At 37.3% G+C, this 7,841-nt stretch overlaps 1 pseudogene; it reads left to right on the top strand.

Moving 5' to 3' along the window:
• Nucleotides 1–2,736: 2,736 nt before the first annotated feature.
• Nucleotides 2,737–3,567, top strand: LOC149256294 (tRNA ligase 1 pseudogene; annotated as a pseudogene).
• Nucleotides 3,568–7,841: the final 4,274 nt, after the last annotated feature.

The following is a 7,841-nucleotide window of genomic DNA, read 5'->3' on the forward strand; positions in this document are numbered from 1 at the left end:
TATTTTCCAATCTATTCATTTTAGTATTAAGAGTGAATTTATGATTAATATTAGAAAATATACATGTTTTCATATATATCTCAAATATGGGTGAGCTTTGTAATATGTAGGAATATGAGAATGATTAATTCAAAGAGACTTCTCGAATATCTCCTCCACCATTTTAGGGAGATAGTTATTCAAGCCTATTCTTAAGGAGAAGACCATGGAATGTTTGGTTGGCATATCTTAATTAAGATGTGTAAAAGATGTGTGGAGGATTTGAAGGAACTATATTTTGTAATAATGGGAAAGTGGTTAAGAGTAGTTGAGAGAATAGTGGGTATGTAATTAATGCATTCCTATCTTATCTTCAAATAATCTCATGTATAAAGGAGAGTGCTCCCTCTCCATAGGGAGGGGAGGACAGTTGGAAATTGTAAGAATATTGATTAGTCTTAGATTCTTTCATTGTTATGCTTTCATGTTTGTCATTTGATTATTGTAATATTGATTTATGGATGTGAGCTCACATATGTCATTTGTTGTTAACTCTTCACATGTTGTAATGCTTTTCTTTCATGCAAATCTCTATTCATAGATTAATTTGATTTCAGCAATGTAGATTAGACTAGATTAGTTCTACTTCAGTCCTGCATATACAGTGTACGTGTTTCGTCAGCTTACGTACCCCAGATTGACAAGTAAATATTTGGGCAAATGTACTACAATGCTATTATTACGACATATATTTCGCCTAACATTTTGGTGTCATTGCCAAGGAAACACAAGGGATTGAGGTATCAATTTATTTTTCATGCAAATATGATTAATCATGCTCCTAACTCTGAGGTGACATATGGGTAAGGGCATGTAGGGTAGCGTAATTTTCAATTTCTGCAAGTGTATCTGCATGTGTTGGTAAAGGGTCATAGCAGCTACTTGAGTGTAGACTCCTTATGTTCTCCTTGCCAACATGTTACTCTAAGGTGAGACATCAGCCTTATTTAGAACAAAGCATGCAAAGTGTGAGTGTGACTTTCAATTTTTGCAATTTCAATTTCCACAACTGTGAAGAGGTTTTTGTGTGTGTTAGCAAGTTTGATTCTCATTTTTTTTTAGTTGATTTGGGTGTTGTAAGAATGATTTTTGCAATATGATTTAACTATGAGTGTCAGCTTGGATCAACTTTCTCAGATCCTTGTGAAAGTCAGGATCTCCTCTTCTCACAAAGAGGAGATCTTGACAGTAGTCCAGAACTTTATTATTGCTCCAGCAACAAACGACGAATCCTGCATGTTCAATGAAAAACAATTATGCGAGCAAGAAGTCAAGGAGGACAATGAGATGTTGCAACATGATCGGAGCGAAGAAAGTTCGGCCTACAAAAGCTATATTGAACGATGGTTTCAAGCGAGCACCAGGTTAGACGCATTTAATTTTCCTTTTTATTTTATTAATGTAGAGTTTTAGCAATAGATTTCGCACGTTCGTCTACATTTCCAATTATCATTATGCGCAAAAATGAAAGATAACACATTTGTAATATTGTTGCGTGGATGGTTACATTGGCTATTTGACTACACGTAACTTTTTTTTTAATTTTTAATTAGCATAGGGTAGACAGGTTAATGAATAAATAATGTTTTTTTCCTCTAGTGTTAATAAGTATGCTCTCCTCTACACTTCATGCAATTGCGAGGATCAGAAAATAGGGATGATGAAGATCTTTCTCATATTGGATTAACTTGCTTGAATGCAACTAACCCCTATGGATGCCATTGCTATCCTATGTCGGTAGCATCAATTACGTACATTTTTGTGCTAAAAATTAGAGCCTTACCTTTTATGGGTTTTTCTCACCACTTGCTTTCTTTTGTTATTGTAAATAAATGAATCAAGAATAGCCATTGGTTTCGTATCTGCATGCGAGGTCTACCTCGAGCTTCATTCTAAAAAGAGGAAGTTACCTCCTATTATTGTCTGCATCAAAAAACTTTGAGGTTTAGCTACTTCTTTCCACCCTCCCCTTTAACCTTTTATTTTAAAGAATGACCTATGCCCCATGAAAGTCACATACTCGCATGATATGAATCATGCTTCAACCTTTATTTTGAACCTCCCTGGATGTTTTTCATCCACATATGAAGCTTTCTGAGAACATTAGAGGTCTAGAATAGAGAACTGCAATGGAGGCTTGGCCTTAGACGTGAAATAACTATATTGATTGATAACTAGTTGTCCTTTGCTCGGATCTCGCTCATTTAGCCTTATTGAAAACATATTGATATGAGCGTCACTATCAGGAGCCGCCGCCATCACGAATCTGTATTTCAGTAATATCATTAACATTCTGATTATAATCGCATGCTTTAGATGTCCAATCACGAAGAAAATCTCGAGGATGAGGTGAAAATATGGCAGAAATATCATCAAGAAAATCAGGAAAATCAAGAAGATATCGGACCAGTGAGGAAAATTGTGTCATTCGATATTGTCAATCGCCCCAAAGGGAAGACAGTTGCACGATTTATGTCTACATCCACAAAGCTTAAAATGGTTGCGTGATTTATGTCTACATCCTTTTCCTATTCATGCTTTGGCACTCTTCATGTTTCGTGTTCTTCAACGAGTTAACCACCCAGGTAGTCTGGATATGCTGGCTATGTTCTACTCATGTTTTACAATCTCTATGAGGGGAAGAGTAGGATTGAATTTGAGATAGAACTACATGAACATTTTGGCTTGCTTGTTAAGATGCCTTTGTTGAAGCCTGACAGGGATCCTTTTCCTGATTCAATTAAAGGTATCTTGGATGAAAGACTAAATTTATATAAGCTTCACACTAACAGGCATGGAAAGTTGGACTGTGCTAAGGGTTCCTACGCAAAAGAGTGGTCCAGGTGGGAACGACGACTCAAAGAAATATTATTTGCAAATGCAGATTATCTCACTGCGATTGAGGTCCCATTTGAACATGTTGTGAACCATGTGTTGGATGATCTGCGAGCTATTGCAAAGGGAGACTATGAAGTGGTTGTACCAGAGAAACGTAAGCCTGGGAAAATTGTTTTTGCTGCAGTTTCTTTGGTCCCGGATGAAACCAAAGCATTGTTTGACAAGATATCTGATCTTGATTCACGTGCTAAGATGTTTCTTGAGGAAAATAATGTTAAGAGCACTCTTAATAGTGCCCATGTGACACTTGCTCACAAGAGGTCTCATGGTGTCACTACAGTTGCTAGTTTTGGTGTTTTCTGTGGACAGCAGGTCCCTGTTGAATTTACTGCAATATTATTTTCAGATAAGCTTGCTGCGCTAGAAACTCATTTGGGTTGCATTGGAAATGAAAAGATATCTTCAAAAAATGAGTGGCCTCATTTGATGATTTGGACAGGAGCTGGAGCTACTCCAAAAGAAGTGAACACATTACCCCAACTAGTTTCGGTATTGGTTCGGAAAGTGAACACAGAACCATCATTTGAAACAAGATCATATTGTGCTTCAAAGTTATCAATCAGTTTTTGGAAAGGAAGCATCTCCTTCCCGTTCTCTTTCCAAGGCCCAGAGAGTAATGATAAGAAATAAGAGCTCTGAGAGAGCACGATCTTGTGAAGCGGGTATTCTTTGGAGAGAAATGAAATTATTATGTCTGAGAACAGGTGGCCTTTGAAGCCCTGCTTTCTTATGTGATCACACAGGGCATTTGACGCGGCCTCGTCTGTCCCTGCCATTTCCTCTTCTTGGTCACACATTTGGCAGGTTGGGTTTAACAATGGCCCATGCGAATCGAACCCGAAACTGATTGACCAGCATTGAAGTTTAAAACCTTCAATGCATTAAGGAAGAGCGGTGAGATCACAATAAAATAGTCTGTTCACAGGGTTGTGGATTTTTGTAATAGATAAAAAAACATACTTTTCATCTTCAGTTATTTCAAAATCAACTGTCCACTTGGGATTTTCTGAGTCTTTCCAGCAGAGAATATCTTCAGATTGATGGGTGCACAAGAAATGGTAAAATAGTTGATGATCAAGATTGATATTCATTTCTGTTTCTTCATGGTACCATTGACACTAGTTCTACATGGATCAAGGAACAGTAATTAGAATCCTATGCCCCCACGCATGGGCAGAGGACTACACTCACCACGAATAGCATGGTTGATGGTTTAATGGGCTGCCTCTATCGCTTCTTTTATTTGACCTTAGATGGAGTCTCTGCTTAGAATCAGAAAGAGATTCGAGAAGACATTGATCTTATTAAGTCGGCGGCAAGAAACACTTATAATCTGAAAAAGGCCGTAATGGTTCACTTATAAATCATTATAATCATTACTTTAAACATGGCCCAAGTCTTAAGCTATTTCACTTCCCTAATTTGAAACTCATGACGACCGTGTTGTGCCACTCCACTCTTTGAAACTCTTAGCAATGATGCAATATGTTTTATGTAAGAGCATGGAGAATAGCCCGCAGACCAAACTCATTGTTTCTTTCTATTGCTAGGAGTAACTCAATCTTAGGGATTTCCTGCTAGGGCATGAGTACAACCTTATTTTTGTCCTAGCATATTTGAATTTGGAATTTCCCTTATAATATGGAGAGCTCGTAGGTTGATAATAAATAATGTTCAAAGCATTGTAAATGGACATTTCCTCGACACAATCTCCAACATGTTTTTACACTTTATGATGATTTGTCTCTCTCAAATCTCCTCAAGTTGCATGACGATGAAACACAAGTGCACAATGGAAACAGGTACAAAAACATTTTATTTTCTTGCCATATTCGTACCTATTCTCTAGACATGTTATGTTTTTTTTTTCGATTTTCTTACAATTTTTCATGCAGGATCTGTACTAAGCTTTTTCAAGTGCATAGACGATCAATTCTTATGCTGAAGAGATTATTCCGAATCATAAATTTTTCCAGTGAAAAAACAAATGAAAACATGACTTGTTGACAACTTGAAGGAGGTTATTCTCACGCATGTCATGACATTTTCCACTACTTGAAAAAAAAACTTATGCGTCATGATTTGTTACCCACATTTTTCCTTCCAAGAATATTGATCATCCCTGTGTTGAAACCCATCTTCCATTAACTAATCCATTGTGACTTCACATATGCCTATTTTTCTGAGCAGCATAAATAATTTCCCTTATCTTTTTCAGTTCATCTTTTCCTTTCCAGTTTTCCTTTTCAATAAAACAAAATCCCTTTCCATGATTCCATTGCCTCAATTTCCTTTCCATAAACTATGTTGCTACTAAGATCTTTCTTATAGTCCTACCAACTCCTTTTATAATAACTCGCGTTGACTGATGTGGGATTCCTTAAGGGCCACCTTTCAACCAGTCTTGCCCCATCGACCTCGGCACCTTATTTAGGAAATAGACTAGAGTCCATTTTGAGTACCTAGAGGCTTGAATGCCTTAACGGCAAGTTCTCTCGCTGACGATCATGGGAATACATCAATGTCCCTTGATCTTCAAATCTTGCAAGTGGCTTGACCTCAGCACATCCATTCGCACTTTGCAAGATGTACTCAGGCACCTTGGCACTCATTGACATCAATGGTGAGTTTCCTCGCATTGGTGAAGACTATGCACTTTTTCCTCACTCCCTCAGTTGTTCTAGCAGTTGCTATTACAGCAGTTACAGCAGTTGCTATTACAGCAGTCTCAACAGTTGTAGTTACAACAGTTATAGCAGTTGCTATTACAACAGTCCCAGCAGTTGCTATTACAGCAGTTGCAGTTATAGCAGTGCAGTTGCAGTTCCTGCACGAGTCACATTTTCTTGATCCAGCAATTGCAACAACTCCATTCCTATTGCATAGTTCATCTACTTTTTGGGTGAGTGGAGGTATGTTATTTTCTAAGCTTTAATCATGCAATTACTTATATGCTGACTTGAATATTTTGGAAAATTTCCTCGCCATACTCCATTTCCTTTTCCCTTCCATGACCTACACTATGTTGCATGAGGACATGCAGCAACTTCAGTTGGGGGGGAGGGGGAACTATATTCATAGTCACCACATATTTACTACCATCATTCCATTTTCATCCCATTTACCATTCACCAAAATTTCTTTTCCAACGATCCCCTCTTGCACTTTGCTTCATATGCATTGATATACATATTGGCATGATTCATAAAAGACAGAGAAATGGCTTTCTTACACTCATTGATGTTTTAGCATGCACATTGATATCTTATGATTTCCAATGAAGTTTTTGGTTACATTATTATTCCAGCAAGAAAAATAATTAAATGGATGTTGTTAACATAAGAACCAACATTCTTATATTCATGGTTGTTACACAAGAACTAACCATAGGAAAGTGCCAACTGTTACTCACAATCTGTTACTCACATCTTTCACATATCTTGGAAACATTCATTATTAAAAAGACATCATCAATCAAAGCCAAAGTTTAGATGCCAAAAATTCCTCATACGATCCATGCATGGTTGCATGAGGACATGCAACAACTTCAGTTGGGGGGATGTTAGGACTCAGAAATGTCACTTTTTCATCCCCCTTTCCCTTCACTATTCCTTACATTACATCGTCCTATTAAACCCTTCATCATATCATTTTCATAAATTCATTTGGGTTTCATATTATTATTTTCCAATCTATTCATTTTACTATTAAGAGTGAATTTATGATTAATATTAGAAAATATGCATGTTTTCATGTATATCTCAAATATGGGTGAGCTTTGTAATATGTAGTAATATGAGAATGATTAATTCAAAGAGACTTCTCGAATATCTCCTCGACCATTTCAGGGAGATAGTTATTCAAGCCTATTCTTAAGGAGAAGACCATGGAATGTTTGGTTGGCATATCTTATTTAAGATATGTAAAAGATGTGTGGAGGATTTGAAGGAACTATATTTTGTAATAATGGGAAAGTGGTTAAGAGTAGTTAAGAGAATAGTGGGTATGTAATTAATGCATTCCTATCTTATCTTCAAATACTTTCATGTATAAAGGAGAGTGTTCCCTCTCCACAGGGAGGGGAGGACAGTTGGAAATTTTAAGAAGATTGATTAGTCTTAGATTCTTTCATTGTTATGCTTTCATGTTTGTCATTTGATTATTGGAATATTGATTTATGGATGTGAGCTCACATATGTCATTTGTTGTTAACTCTTCACATGTTGCAATTCTTTTCCTTCATGTAAATATCTATTCATAGATTAAGTTGATTTCAATAATGTAGATTAGACTAGATTAGTTCTACTTCAGTCTTGCATATATAGTGCACATGCTTCGTCAACTTACGTAACCCAGATTGACAAGTAAATAGGTTGGCAACTGTACTACAATGCTATTATTACAACATATATTTCACCTAACATTCGTCTTCTTCTGCTGTGATGTTCAGGCCTACAACTCTTCTTCTTCCTCATCTGTGTCGATCATGACAACTTTCCCTTTTTCTGCCATTGATAGCTTGTTGCATAGTGGGTTCCTCGGGGACACGCGTATGGGGACCATTGCTTGTTTATCTTTCTTGGGCCTCGGCGTTCGCGGTGATTTGAGGATCTCTGCCACAACCCCAGTGCCTTCTAGAACATCCTCCACCATTGTGGTCTATGTAGCCTCACCGGTGGTTTCCTCTTCAATTCCCAAACCATCCTTAGTTGTTGTCATCGTATCTAGGCTATATTCTGTCACTCGCAAACTCAGGGGCTCAATTATCACTCGGCTCTCAATGCTTAGTGCGATGCTCATCACTCAATTCTAAAATGACCAAGTGCTACTTTCTGTGAAGCCTTTTGTGTTTAAAGCACCTTTTGAATTCGAATTTAACCGTTCCCCCCAATTCCAGTTCATTA

This window comes from Pinus tabuliformis, chromosome 7 (genome assembly GCF_031772625.1).
Source record: "Pinus tabuliformis cultivar Carrire ecotype Pingquan chromosome 7, CPIR1, whole genome shotgun sequence".
NCBI lineage: Eukaryota > Viridiplantae > Streptophyta > Pinopsida > Pinales > Pinaceae > Pinus > Pinus tabuliformis.